The 14509-nt window shown below is 41.3% G+C and overlaps 1 pseudogene; it reads right to left on the bottom strand.

Annotated features, from left to right (window-relative positions):
- Positions 1 to 7173: 7173 nt before the first annotated feature.
- On the bottom strand, positions 7174 to 7271 carry LOC120106788 (annotated as a pseudogene).
- Between the last annotated feature and the right edge of the window lie 7238 nt (positions 7272 to 14509).

Raw genomic sequence — 14509 nt, 5'->3', positions numbered from 1 at the left:
AGCATCAAACAAGGTATTTCTCATGAAGAGGTTGTTTAATCTTCGTATGAAAAATGGCGGCAGCATAGCAGAATACCTCAACGAGTTCAATGGACTCATGGCCCAGTTGGAGTCAGTGAAGATTAGTTTTGACGATGAGATTCGGGCATTGCTAATCCTCTCCAGATTGCCTGATAGCTGGGAGGGCCTGGTGATGGCGGTGAGCAACTCTTCGGCGATAGGAAAGTTGATCTTTGATGACGTTGTGGGAGTGCTTCTGAGTGAAGAAGCAAGAAGAAAATCTTCTGGAGCTACGGAGTCGTCTGGAAGTGCACTAAACACCTCTGATCGGGGAAGACAAAAGAAGGACGGTCGATTTCGAAGCGACTCGAAGTCGAGATCCAGCAGGTCTCGAGCACCTCAGAACAAGGGAGCGAAGTGCTGGAACTGCGGAAAGACGGGGCACTTTAGGAGGGACTGCAAATCTCCTAAAGGGAAGCAAGGCGACCACACCGAAGGAGTCAGCAAGGATCTGGCAAATCTTGCTGAAGACGGTGACATGGATGCCCTCGTTCTATCTTTATCTACCTGTGACGAGTCTTGGGTGATAGACTCGGGCGCGTCTTTCCATGCTACATCCCAATAGAAGCTTCTTGGAGGATATGAGAAGGGAGACTTCGGCAAAGTCTACCTAGGGGATGGAGAGCCTTGCACCATACAAGGAAGGGAAAGCGCGGAAGTGAAATTGATTTCTGGATCTTCACTTGAGCTTGAGGACGTACGGCACGTGCCTCAACTGCAGAGAAATCTAATTTCTGTTGGATAGTTGGCGAGCCAGGGGTACAAGACTACTTTCACAGCTGATCAGTGGAAGATATCCAGGGGTTCGTTGACGGTGGCTAGTGGCAAGAAGGTTGGGACACTTTATGTCGCCAACGGCACGGAGAACTCTATTGGAGTTGCTGCAGCAGATGTGGACGCCAAGTTATGGCATTGCAGACTTGGGCACATGAGTTATCAGGGACTGGAGGTGATGCACCATGTTGCCCAAGGTGACAAGCCAAGAGGGGGGGGTGAATTGGTTTCTCTTGATTTTTACTATCTTACTTTAGTCAATTGATGAGTGAGTGAAATTAGAACAATGCACAATACAAATACACAAGAAGTATAGTGGTTCGGTGCTTTCCTAAGCACCTATGTCCACTCCCCAAGCGACCCCTTGGGAATTCAGTATAATCCCGCGGATTACAGTTGGCTTGTTTTCTGGGCTCACAATCCAAAAATCTTTACACTTTGATTTTCCGGGATCACCAAGAACCTATGTTGGTTTTACGGGCTCACCAACGAACCTTCACAATTGGTTTTACGGATTCACCAATAAACCTACACCGTTGGTTTTGCGGGCTCACCAACAAATCTTTACAAGGTGATCAATAAAAAGAAAGAAGAAAGTTGAAGCTCCTAGATGAGCAAATATAACATATATAAGCTACAAAGAAGAGTTTAGAGAATAGTTATCGCTTGATGAGACTTCTCTCTTCTTTGTCAAGAATGCTTCACTCTTCAAGGGTGGATGGAGCTCTTAATATCTCTTGGAATCTGCTCAACCACTTTCTTTTGACTCTTGAATGAAGCACTTGGATGAAGAAGATTAGGGCACTTGTCTTTCTTGTGTAAGCTTTGATATTTTGCAAAAGGATGTTTCCTCTGATGAATAGTATCACTTTAAATAGTTTTCTTCATCCATTGGACAAGCCCTAATGGTTAGAATTCAAAAACTAGCTGTTACTCACTGTTGGGAGGTCTGAAAGTACTTCTGCAGAACTAGCCGTTATGCTTCTGCCCGTGCTCGGGTCGACTCAACTTTTACTGGGGTCGACCCAACTTTCACTTGGGTCGACTCAAGCATCATTGGGGTCGACCCTCTCAGAAATCACAGAACCTTGTATTTCAGCCTTCCTTCACTTGGGTCGACTCAACACTTTTTGGGTCGACTCAAGGTTCAGTTGGGTCGACTCAACTTCCACTTGGGTCGACCCTCTCAGGGTTTTCAGAGAACCTATTTTTGAATGTCATTGCCTTTGGGTCGACTCATGTTAACTTGGGGTCGACTCAAGTTTCATTTGGGTCGACCCTATCAGGGTTTCCGGAGAACTGTTTTCTTGAGGCTTGAGGATTGGGTCAACCCAAGTACTGTTCATCCGTGCCATTTTTGCAGAAGTGTGCCAGATGGTTTCTTGATGTGCCGGGGTCGACTCAATCAATCTTGGGGTCGACTCAATCCACACTTTGCTGCAACTTAAGGTTAGATTCATCCATATAATCAATAAAATAAACTTTAAACAATTTTGAATATATGTCATGGTAGTGCTACATACTCCAAACAATGAAAATTACTATTGTCCACTTAAGAGTATGTTTCACTTGAAACTTTGCCGAATTAGAATTTAGAATTCACTATCCCTTTCCTATCGCAAATTTTATCTCATTAATAATCATTGAAATACATCTTAATCTCATTATACTAATGTATCGAGAGTGACAGACTTATTAATGATGTATCGAATTAACTCGTAACATACTCTTAATCATTGTATTAATCATCAAAATACCACTATCATCCTCACACCAGTTGGAAAAGCTGCAGGGTCTCAGGAGTGTTGAGATGGACTTCTGTGAGGATTGTGTTCTCGAAAAGCAGAAGCGTGTTTCATTCAACAAAGAAGGTAAACCTCGGAAGCAAGAAAAGCTAGATCTCGTGCACACAGACGTGTGGGGGCCTGCACCGGTTTCTTCCATTGGTGGATCTCAGTACTATGTTACTTTTATTGATGATGCTACCAGGAAGCTTTGGGTGTTCTTCTTGAAGCACAAGTCAGAGGTATTTGTGGTCTTCAGGAGATGGCAGGTGATGGTAGAACTCGAGACAGGAAGGAGGTTGAAATGCCTGAGATCGGACAACGGTGGTGAGTATTATAGCAGGAAGTTTGAGGACCACTGTGCAGAGGCTGAGATCGTCAGGCAGAGGACAGTTCCAGGAACACCACAACAAAATGAGTTGCTGAAAGGATGAACAGAACAATTAATGAGCATGCCAGAAGTATGAGGATACATGCTGGATTGCCACAGCAGTTTTGGGCGGAAGCAGTTAACACTGCTGCCTACTTGATCAACAGAGGGCCATCAAAGAAACTTGAATGTATACCCTTTTCTATTATAGATGGATCAGGTTCTAACAAATTGTAGAAAATACTTGTGAACTTGAGTAGTGCACCTAAAACTCAAGCGGTGCCCTATTGTGGTGGAGGTATTAGTACTCTGAGAAAGTCATGCTATTTTATGCACACTACATTTTCATATTTCTTCACTTTGACAGTTGCCATGCTTGAAAATATATATCAATTAATTACATGTGTATTAGCTTAAGATTTATTTCATATTTTTATTATTAGAATCTCATGTCATATCATTCATGATGTTTGTAGGTAACATCACTACAAATCCTCACGAGACAACCCTCATCCACTAGGGTAACCTAGGGGTTTAACGACTTGTTGCACGTGCTAAGTGCAATCGTGATGCCCTACGAAAGTGGGTACGTATCTTAGTTTTGTGTTTTTAGTTTTAATAAAATGTCATAGGTTAAACCACACCTTTTGCACTCTCAGATTATCATTTGCTCGTTAATTGCAAGAGACTAGCAATAAGCTAGTTGGGGGGTGTGATGAGAGCACAAAAGTGCGATCTACACATCACTTAAATTAGTATTATTGCTAACAAATAATGATAGAAGTGCTGTATTAATATTATATTTTTGTGGGGTGCAGGTGATCGGAAATCAAAGCTAAAATGCACATTGGGTCCAAAAATATGCATCACTGCAGGTGACCAGCCAACTGCATGGGTCGACCCCAGTTGCACACTAGAAGGAGGTCAAGTTCAGCCGTATACTTCGTCGCAGCTTCATTCTTCTGCAAGCCCAAGCATCTATTCCACGTGTCCGCCCGCGTGGAAGAAACGAGCATCCTCTTCTTTTCCCCATTTCAAAGGCTTTTGGAGTTCATTCATCCCAGCAGTCACCCCCGCATCATCTGCCGCATCCACGAAGCATCCGAAGCATCCGAATCCAGTGATCCACCTTCCAAATCTCATCTTCCCCGAGTCCGCCTCTCCCGCGTGCAATCTTCCTGCTCTAAGCATTGGATCTTCCCAGCATCCCGCAGCCGTCCACCTCTTCTTCCGCTTCTCCCGCGAGTGATCCTCCACGTCCAGATCTCACGCGTTGGAGCATCCCAGCCGTCCGTGATGGTTTCGTGCCTCACCGTCCGCGTCTCAGCCCCCAGCAAAGTTCCTTTTCTTCCGCCGATCTCGTCCGCGTTCCCAGCTTTCTCCGGTGTTCCCGCGTACAAGATCCAACCATCCCATGCTTCCGAATCGCACGATCTTCAGCCTTCCCCAGATCCCGCAGGCGTCCGTGATCCACCTTCCAGATCTCAGATTCCCGCATCCAAGGCCCTTCTACCAACTCCTCCGCATCTCATCCTAGCAAAGAACCAGCTTTTGAGCCCGTGATTTCAGCATCCGTGATCACGCCCCGTCCGCTCATCCCATTGGCCTCACGAGTCACAGCTTCTCCCAGCCTCTGCGTGCAGCCCATCATCCCCCAATGCATGCGATCGCGATCTTCCGAGTGCGTCCGCAATCTCCCGAGATCCATCCCAGCGTCCGTTTCCACCGCGTGCGAGGAGGGGGGGGGGAAAGGCTAGCTTGATATACCTCTCGGCTGGGAAGGGTTAAGGGGGAGCTCTCATTTGAAAACAAAGAAAAAAATAGAGGAGGAGAGAAACAGGGGAGGCCCTGTTTCCGAAAATAAAAAGAAAAAAAAAAGGGAACAGGAATAGGGGAGATTTTTCATGTTGATGGCCGGCTAATCCCTTTGGTCTAGGGTGATGAGAGAACCCTTGACTTGTTACTTTCTTGGAGTAAACTCTAAACTATTGTTCTATTCAATTTAGATCTTTTGATATATTTTGGTTTCTTGCTTGCCTATGTTGTAGATAGTTCTTTAATGGTTTATATCTATTGATGCATGGATTACTTTATTATTTGATTTGTCGTAGACATAACCGGCACGACGAATGCTTAGAAATTGAGTTCGTGTGTTCAAATAATATATTCCATGATTAGATCTATCCTACATTTGAACTTTTAAATCAAAAACCGTAGAGTTTATTTCTTGGATGCAATATCGTCAAGGGGGATTCCAGATCCCTACCATCTTTATTTCATTGAACTTTGTTTATTGCTATATTGTTCTCCGATTTTAATTTCTGAAAATCAAAACATCATCTTAATCCACAAATTTATTGAATTAATTAATCTAAAATTATATTAAATAATCTAATATATATTTCGTTCTCTGAGGATTCGACCTCGGACTTCCGAGATTTTACTACTTGTACGATTCTCCTATACTTAGGAGATTAGTTTTGCGAAAATATTTTTGCGAGCGCATCAAGTTTTTGGCGCCGTTGCCGGGGAGCGGCTGATTTATTAGTATAATTTTATATTTAATTAGTACTTTAGTAGTTAGTCTTTTTCTTTCGAAAACAAAAAAAAAAAATTCTTTACTGCTGTTTTTTTATTCCCTACACAGTCTGCATCAAACTCTGATTATCAAAGTAATTAACCGTCTGATTGAACTCAAATTTGGTCGTTCGGTGCAGGACCTGTGTTTCTTTCATCTGAACGGTCTGATTGAAAACTTTTAAGACCATTAGATTAATACGAAACCTTGCTGCTTTCTGTTTTGAATTTTCTACATTTAATTATTTTAGAATCAGAATTTTATTGTTATCATATCTCATTAACCCTTGTTGCTAATTGAAAATTTAAAAAAAAAAACTTTAAGAAAAGATCAAGGGTGATTATTCAAAAAAAAAAAGAGAAAAAATCTAAAATTTCAAATTTCAAATTTCAAACTTCAACTCATAAAATTTAAAAAAAAATAAATAATTTGCTTGATCATCTATTCAATGAAATTTAATGTCATGTCATAAAACATTAAAAAAAAAAATCTCTTGATTGTTGCATATAGTATAAGGCATCAGTATAAAATATTCTAAGGGCTGAACCCATTTAAAAAGATAAGGTCGGGATTTCATCACTCGTCCTTAGCCCAAAAATCACCCCATTGCATAAATATCCTAAGCTTAACTAAAATCAACTAGACGTTGGCCCCTAAGGACATTCGAGCTCAATAGGACGAAGACCACCGAAAGTTGCGCCAATTTCGCTCTGTGGCTTAGTTGATGTCTAGGCAAGCTTTATCCCTATAAGGGAGACAGTTCATCTGTTCGAGGCAAATGGGTTTTAAGTGGGACCTTTGCGAACGCATCGTGACCCCTCCACTTACCTGGGAGCTTACCTGGTCAACTCGGTTCATTAGACCGGATTGGAGGCTTAGGTGCCCTCTTCAAACCAGTTAGGAGCTGTCTAGAAATTTAAGAAAAACATTAGAAATTGAAGTGTAATGTTTTGTTGCATGTTTGATTGTGAATAGATTTTTGTTTTAGGGTGTCGTTTTAGGATATCTTTAGTTGGTACTTATATTTATATTTATTTTTTAAAAAAAAACATAAAAAAATTTTAATTAAATTTTGTATGCTAGGTTGGAATAGGGACAACACTGGGCGTTTGAATCGACAAATTTTTGACAGTTCCTTAAATCAAAATATTGAAACTCTTTCGCAGTATCTCCCACCTTGTGAGATGGCAAATTTTCCTGATGATGTAGGCAGTCACCATGGTGATGAAGGTAGACCCCCAGTTATGACACTTCGACAATACTTACATCCCACTAGGACTAGTCAACCTTCATGCATGATTATTCCTGAAAATGTAGGACACTTTGAAATCAAACCAGGAGTAATTCAATTGCTGCCCAAGTATCATGGGATGGAATCCGAGAACCCTTATCTTCATCTTAAGGATTTTGAGGAAATTAGCATCACATTTAGAGTGCCAAATGTATCGAAAGACGTCCTTAAATTGACCTTGTTTCCTTTTTTCTTAAAGGATAAAGCCAAAACATGGCTGAACTCCTTGAGACCTAGATCGCTAGGAACATGGCATGATATGCAAAGAGAATTCTTGAAAAAATTCTTTCCCGCACAACGAACTAACTTTTTGAAAAGGCACATTAGTAATTTCCAACAAAAAGACCATGAAACATTTTATGAATGCTGAGAGAGATTTAAAGATTTGCTTCTCTCTTGTCCTCATCATGGGTTTGAAATATAGAGAACCATTAGTTTCTTTTACGAAGGGTTGTCTCCACAGTTAAAACAATTTATAGAGACTATGTGCAATGGTCTATTTTTGGAAACGCAACCCGATGAGGCATGGGACTATTTAGACTCTCTCGCAGAGACTGCACAATTATGGGATACAGGGGATAGAGTGAATAAACCTTTACCTAAGCCTACTAGCGTTGGACACGGGGGCCTTTACAACCTTAGTACTCAGGATGATATTCAGGCTAAAATGGCAGCCCTTACTAGGAAGGTAGAGGAAATTGAACTTAACGTAGAAGGATTGAACCCGTCAAGACCGTAGAACATAACAGCGAGTGTTGTAGGATTTGTGAGATGCCTGGCCATCTCACCACTGATTGTCCCACAATACCCGCATTCAAGGAAGTCTTGCACGATCAGGCCAATGTTATGAATACCTATCAAAAATCTTTCAATAATCCTTTTTCGGGTACTTACAACCCTGGATGGAAGAACCATCCAAATTTCAGGTGGAGGAATGACCAATCTCAACAAGTATATAACCCAACTCCTCCACCTCCGCAACCTCATTATGCACCCACACCCCCTCAAAAACCCAGTCTCGAAGAAACTTTGCAATCTTTCATGCAAGGTCAAGCTAAAATCAATGATGAATTAAGAAATCAACTAACAACGCTGACCACTGCTTTAAGTGCTCAAGAGAAGGGTAAGCTACCAGCTCAACCACAACCTAACCCTCAAGTCTATGGCGGTAGTAATGCATCATCTTCAACTTCGCATAAAGAACAAGCGAAGAGTATAATAACTTTGCGAAGTGGAAAGGTTATTGATCGACCAGTCCCAGAACAAACACAAGTCATACCTGATTCTGACCCTCCCAAGACAAAAGAAAAGGATAACGAAGAAACTGAAGCACCTACATCTACTAAAAAAATCAAATGTCCTTTTCCTGCACCGTTTCCACAAAGATTAAAGCCCTTGCAAAAGCTTGAACCAAACTTTGAAATTCTTGAGCTTTTTAAGTAAGTAAAAATCAATGTACCTCTTCTTGATGCAATCAAACAAGTGCCTTCCTATGCAAAATTTTTAAAAGATTTGTGCACTGTCAAGCGTCGTTTAAATGTCAAGAAGAAGGCATTTCTGGCTGAAAATGTGAGTGCGATTTTACAGCATAATCTTCTCCCTAAATATAAGGATCCCGGTTGCCCAACTATCTCATGCATCATTGGCAATTTTAGGATTGAGCGAGCATTGCTAGATTTAGGAGCGAGTGTGAACTTGTTGCCATATACGGTATATGAGCAACTCGGTTTGGGTGAGTTGAAGCCAACAACTGTCACCTTACAATTAGCTGACAGGTCAGTAAAGGTCCCTAGAGGGATTATCGAAGATGTGTTGGTCCAAGTAGACAAGTTCTATTTTTCTGTTGACTTTATTGTACTGGACACACATCCGGCTTCCAATTCACCATCTCAGATTCCTGTCATCTTAGGACGTCCATTCCTTGCAACTTCTAATGCATTGATCAATTGTAGGAATGGTGTCATGAAGCTTTCTTTTGGCAATATGACCTTGGAATTGAACATTTTTAGTATAGGTAAACAACCCTGTGATCATGAAGAAAGTAAAGAAGTTGAATGGGTTGAAACCATTGCGGAAGAATATCTGTTAAAAGAAACATTTACTGAATCGGCCGACAATGGTTTGATAGATTGGTGTTCTGAAGGTACTGCTGACGATGTGGTCCCACCTGTTTTAGATAATTCGGATGTCATGATGGTCAATGGGTGGAGACCGAGAATAGAGGAATTTGAACAGTTGCCATCTCGAGAAGCAAAGATAGTACCATCCCATGAACAAGCACCTAAGCTCGAGTTGAAACCTTTACCGAAGGAACTCAAGTATGCCTTTCTTGGACCCGAGGACACTTTTCCTATAATCATCTCATCTGATCTTGATCATGCCCAAGAAAGAAAATTACTTGGTGTTCTAAAGAATCATAAGGGAGCTTTAGGGTGGTCTATTGCTGACTTGAAGGGGATTAGCCCTTTAATTTGCACGCACCGGATATATTTGGAGGACAATGCTAAAACCACAAGGCAAATGCAACGTAGATTGAATCCTACGATGAGAGATGTGGTTAAAGCAGAAGTCCTCAAGTTGCTTGACGTGGGTATTATTTACCCAATTTCCGACAGTAAATGGGTAAGTCCTACACAAGTTGTTCCTAAGAAGTCGGGTCTGACGGTAGTCGAAAATGAGCAGGGTGAACTAGTTCCAACTCGTGTTCCAACGAGTTGGCGCATATGTGTTGACTACCGAAAATTGAATTTGGTCACTAGAAAAGATCACTTTTTCCTACCCTTCCTAGACCAAGTTTTGGAAAGAGTTGCAGGACACAAATTTTATTGTTTTCTCGATGGCTATTCCGGGTACTACCAAATCGAGATTTCACCAGAAGATCAAGAGAAGACTACATTCACTTGTCCTTTTGGCACATTTGTTGGATTGCCCCACAGCGGCGCGACGTTCGCGGCGGAATCCGCATGCCGGGCCCGGTGCATCGCATACGCCGGAACAGGATCGGGTAGATTTCAAAATTTTTCTGAATCAAAACGATTCAGAACCCTTTTGAATTAAGATGGGGATTAAACTAAGATCTAATAATTAATTATGAATTGTTAAACTACCAGAAAATCAGAAATATAAAAGTTCAAATGAAGATCTCATCTTCATCTTTGTGCGGGTAGAAGAACACCGCAACCGATGATCGTGGTTTGGTTCCTTGTAGCCGCACAAACGTCCGGCCTCTACAAGTGTCCACACGAGGTTGCTGAAGATCAGAGATGGGGCTTCACCGGGGTGCTAGCTCCTTGCAAAAGCCTCTCTTGGATGTCGAAGAAGAAGGAAGAAGAAATCATAAGGATCCCACCTTGTGCAGCCTTCAAAAGGAAGAAGAAAACCCTTCACTGTTTTGATTCTTTTCTCTCCCTTTTTGCTGATTTAAAAATCCCCAAAAACATAGCCTTGCTGCCCACGCCTGGGAGAAGAGCTCTGATTTTTCTTGGGGCGTGGGGCGCCCTTTTTATAGGGTTCAAAACCCTATGCGCCAGGAAACCTATTCCTAATAGGTTTCCTGGTGCCTTTCTTTATTGAAGGGCCCCTTGATTCTTGGAAAGAATCAAGGGGCGTTGGCTCCCAGCAAAGAAGGAGAGGGGGCCACGCCCCTCCTTGTCCTCTTGGCTGCCCCCTCTTGCCTATTTTGACCCATCAAAATAAGGCATCAAGAGGGAGGCTCCAATAATAGAAAAAAGGCTGAATTTGGCAGGATTTTCAAGGACTCGATCTAGCCAACTTTTGACTAGGATTTGAGTCAAATTTCTTTGGGTCAGACCCAACATAATTTGACTCAATTAATCAGCAAATCAAAGACTTAATTATAATCTAATTATAATTATTTAATTCTTCCATTTAACTCACTAACTCTTAGTGGGTTATTTCAAACATCAATCTCATTGACATTGTGATTCCAAATCACAATTCGACAATCCTAATAATCAGAACCCCTAATGTGTGTGACCTCGTAGGTTCTAATCTAACTGGTAATGAGACATATTGAAATCTCTATCTCAATATCACTAAAACACCTTTCAGTGGACTGAAACACTTTCAGTTCTATTCGTCAGGGTTTACCGATCATCAGGTAAATTCCCGTGAGTCCCAACATCCACAAGTGACACCTAGCAGTATGTAGTGGCAACCCAGTAGAATAGAATAATGAATCTCTAGGTGCAGTTATCGTATGATACAGTCCTACTATCGTGGATCCCTACAGGACGGAGGTCATGGATAACTCGTCAAACCCCATCGTCTGTCATATGTCAAGATTTATTCGACTTAAGTTCGAGAGTGAAAAACTCTTTCTCCACTATGCATACTGCCCCGGCCGAGGTCTTACGAACTTAGTCTTATAAATCACATAGGATCTCTCCTTATCTATCAAGGTCGATAGATTCCATATAGGTGCATACCCTACTCCTACAGTGAAATTACTGCAGCCAATCTACACTGCATGGACCCATATGTCTAGAGACCATGTATATGTGCAGTCAAACTACAATAACCTCACTGTGAGTAGCCGAAGCACCGCAGGTCAAAGGACCAGTCACACTACTGCAACATCAAGCAAGTCACTGACGAGTGGATAGACATCCAAGTAACTTCTTGTCTTGGTCACGCTCAGTATCCTTGTTCTCTAACAAGCACCTGCACTATCACTTCAATATCCTTACACTGTGGACTCGAGTCTCGTCCATCCATAAGGAAAGCGATCTGTGCACTGATCTCATCGGATCGATCACCGTCCTCGTGATGATCCATTGATCAGGAGCATTTAGAAATTAATCACTAATGACACATGGCTCAAATTTTCAACTCTTGAGAATATGCGTCATCATCTTATTAATTCCTTGGACGATTCATGGACACATAAGAACATGAATGAAAAGAATGCCCAACTTAATAAATTCATAATAAGGTCAAGTACAAATTTATGTCCCAGAATAAAATAATGCATCAGCCAAATTGGCTTCTAGGGCATACTTCTAACAATCTCCCACTTGCACTAAAGCCAATCAGCCATAAACCTAAAGCCCCATCTTCTCAAGATGCGCTTCAGTTTTCTGCCGACTTAGCGCTTAGTCAATGGGTCCACCACATTTCCTATGGAGTCTACTCTCTGATCCTCTACTTATTTCTTTTTGAGGTAATCGCTTATTAGGTTAAATCGCCGCTCTATGTGCTTCGGCTTCTGGTGAGACCTTGACTCTTTAGCTAGTGCTATCGTACCTTTGTTATTGCAGTTGAGTGTTATGGCATCTGATGACATTACACCTAACTCAGCAATGAACTTCTTAAACCAGAAGGTTTCCTCTACACCCTTAGATACGGCTTAACATTCAGCTTCTAAGGTAGAATCTACAATGATCGGTTGTTTGGAACTCTTCCAATTTACTGAACCATCATTGCACATATTCTGATGTAGACTTTCTATCATCAATATGTGTGCATCCTTCTACCTTCAACTCTGATATTCTTCCAAAGACCAAGAACATGTCCTTAGTTCTTCTCAAGTACTTAAGACTGTTCTTCATATCTATCCAGTGCTTCTTGCCTGGATTTGACTGATATATGCTCGTGACACTCACAGCATATACTATATCATATCACGTACATAGCATGGTATACATGAGGCTCCCTATAGCCGAAGCATAAGGGATCTTGCTCATTCGCTGAATCTCTTCAGATGTGTTGGGGCACATCTTCTTAGAGAGATTTGTCCCATGCCTAAGGGATAATAATCCTCTTTTAGAGGTTTCCATGCCGAACCTCTTCAGCACTCCCTCTATGTAATATTCTGTGACAGGACAAGCATCCTTTTAGATCTATCTCTATAGACCTTAATTCCCAAAATATAGGATGCTTTTCCAAAGTCTTTTATGGAGAAATCCTTAGACAACCATACCTTGACCTAAGTTAGCATGGGAACACCATTTCGAATTGGAAGAATATTATCCATGTACAACACGAGAAATACAATAGCCCTCCCACTAACCCTTCTTATAAACACATGGTTCCTCTTCGTTCTTGATGAAATCAAATGATTTGATTATATCGTTGAAACGAGTATTCCAACTCCGAGATTCTTGCTTTAGTCCATAGAAGGACCTTTGCAGTTTGCAGACCTTGTGATCACCATCACAATATCTCATAATCATATTATGCTGCAATATCAAGCAATATTCGAATGGACTTCAGCATGGCTACAGGTGAAAAAGTATCCTGATATTCAGTGCCTTCGCACTGACTATAATCTTTCGCCATTAGCCTTGCCTTATAGGTCCCTATCTAGCCATCCGAACTTAATTTTCTCTTGTGGATCCATTTACACCCAATAGGTACTATACCTTCTGGTGGATCTACCAAGGGCCAGACTTGGTTGGAATGCATGGAGTCCTTCTCTGACTTCATCGCTTCTAGCCATCTCTCGGAATCGATGTCTAACATCGCCTCGTTGTAGGTATTGGGATCCTTACCTTGATCCCCATCTCCCATGAGGAACACTTCCTCTACGAGGTGGAGGAGGTACTACGTGTACTGGCTTAATAGGTTCTATAGGCATAATGGCTCGTTGCTCTTTAGAGACTTTCTCTTCAAGCTCAATTTTTCTTCCACTATCTCTGTCAAGGATAAACTATTTTCCATGAAGATAGCATCTAGGCTCACAAACACTTTGTGATCCTTTGGAATGAAAAGTCGTATCCTAATGACTCTTTAGGATATCCTATAAAACGAGCAGTAATTGTCCTATCTTCTAACTTGTCCGTCTGTTGTCGCTTGAGTTGAGCTGGACATCCCTAAATCTTGAGATTACCAAGACTCAGCTTCTTACCATGTCATATCTCATATAGTGTGGTAGGAACGGACTTTAGAGAAAATTCTATTCAATAAGTAAATAGCTGAAAATAGAGTATCTATCTAAAGAAACAAGGGTAAATCAGTGAAGCTCATCATGGAGCGGACCATATCCAATAGAGTCCGATTCCTCCTTTCTGACACTCCGTTGAGCTGAGGTGTACCAGGAGGAGTCCATTATGAAACTATACCATTCTCCTTGAGATAATCACAAAACTCTCCACTAAGGTATTCACTTACTCGATCTGATCGAAGAATCTTAATGAGTTTTTCTGTTTATTTTTCTACTTCATATCTCAACTCTTTGAACCTTTCAAAAATTTCAGATTTGTGTATCATACACATATCCATACCGTGAGTAATCATCGGTAAATAAAGTAAAAAATTACAACCCCAGCCTGCACATCGAATGGGCCACACACATCAGTATGTACTAGGATAAGTATTTCAGTGGACCTCCCTGTGTCCTACAAAGGATAATTTGGCCATCTTTCCTCGAAGGCAGAATTTATAAATCGAATATGACTCGAAAGTCAATGAGCCCAAAAGCTCATGTTTCTTCAATTTGTTTATTCTGTCTTCTTCTATATGGCCAAGCCTGAGGTGCCACAAATACTTTAAATTTATCTCATTTCTGGATCTATTAGATCCTATGGTATTCACTGTTTTCTCAGATACATTCATAGATACATCCATATGTATGTGATAGAGACTGTCAATCATAAAACCATGTTGAACCAATTTATTTCTCAAATAAATGG

The sequence above is a fragment of the Phoenix dactylifera genome, unplaced genomic scaffold (assembly GCF_009389715.1).
Source record: "Phoenix dactylifera cultivar Barhee BC4 unplaced genomic scaffold, palm_55x_up_171113_PBpolish2nd_filt_p 000634F, whole genome shotgun sequence".
NCBI lineage: Eukaryota > Viridiplantae > Streptophyta > Magnoliopsida > Arecales > Arecaceae > Phoenix > Phoenix dactylifera.
Note: the sequence above shows the minus strand (reverse complement) of the source record. Positions and strands in the feature narration are given on the sequence as shown.